This window comes from Myotis davidii, unplaced genomic scaffold, assembly GCF_000327345.1.
Source record: "Myotis davidii unplaced genomic scaffold, ASM32734v1 scaffold142, whole genome shotgun sequence".
Classification (NCBI taxonomy): Eukaryota; Metazoa; Chordata; class Mammalia; order Chiroptera; family Vespertilionidae; genus Myotis; species Myotis davidii.
Window position 1 is genome coordinate 510,768 of NW_006294400.1, and position 533 is coordinate 511,300.

Genomic DNA, 533 nt, shown 5'->3' on the forward strand with positions numbered 1-533 from the left:
GAGAGAGCAACAAAATCAGCGAAATCCCTCCCTCCCTGGGGGCAGTGGCCCAGAACAGCCTGGATCTCAAAACAGGACGGGACAGAGGAGAGGCAGGCTAGGGTGGGCACGGCCCAGGGACCAGCCACCTGGCGGAGTCAGGAAACTGGCCACACTTTGGTCACTTCTCCCAACTTGAGTATTTCAGCCTTATGCCCTGAGCCCTCTTCGACCCGAGCCACTACCCACCCCAACAGACATGCAAACCGCCTGAGCACCGCCCTTCCCGCTCCTGACCTCGCGCCCCCACCCTCTCCGTCTGGTCCCTGCTCCTTGACAACAAAACTCCTCCAGGGGAAGCAGGTGTCCACCAGCTCAGCTCTGCAACCCGACTGCGCAGTCTTTTCCTGCTTCTGGACTCGGACGGGGCCCTGTGCTTCGGGAGCCACCCATGCCTGGTTCCCACTCCCTCCCATCCTCGCCCTCCTCCGCTCCGCTCCACTCACCGCCCCTGGCTCCTCCTCAGGTCTCAGCTCTCATGTCCTCTGAGGGGC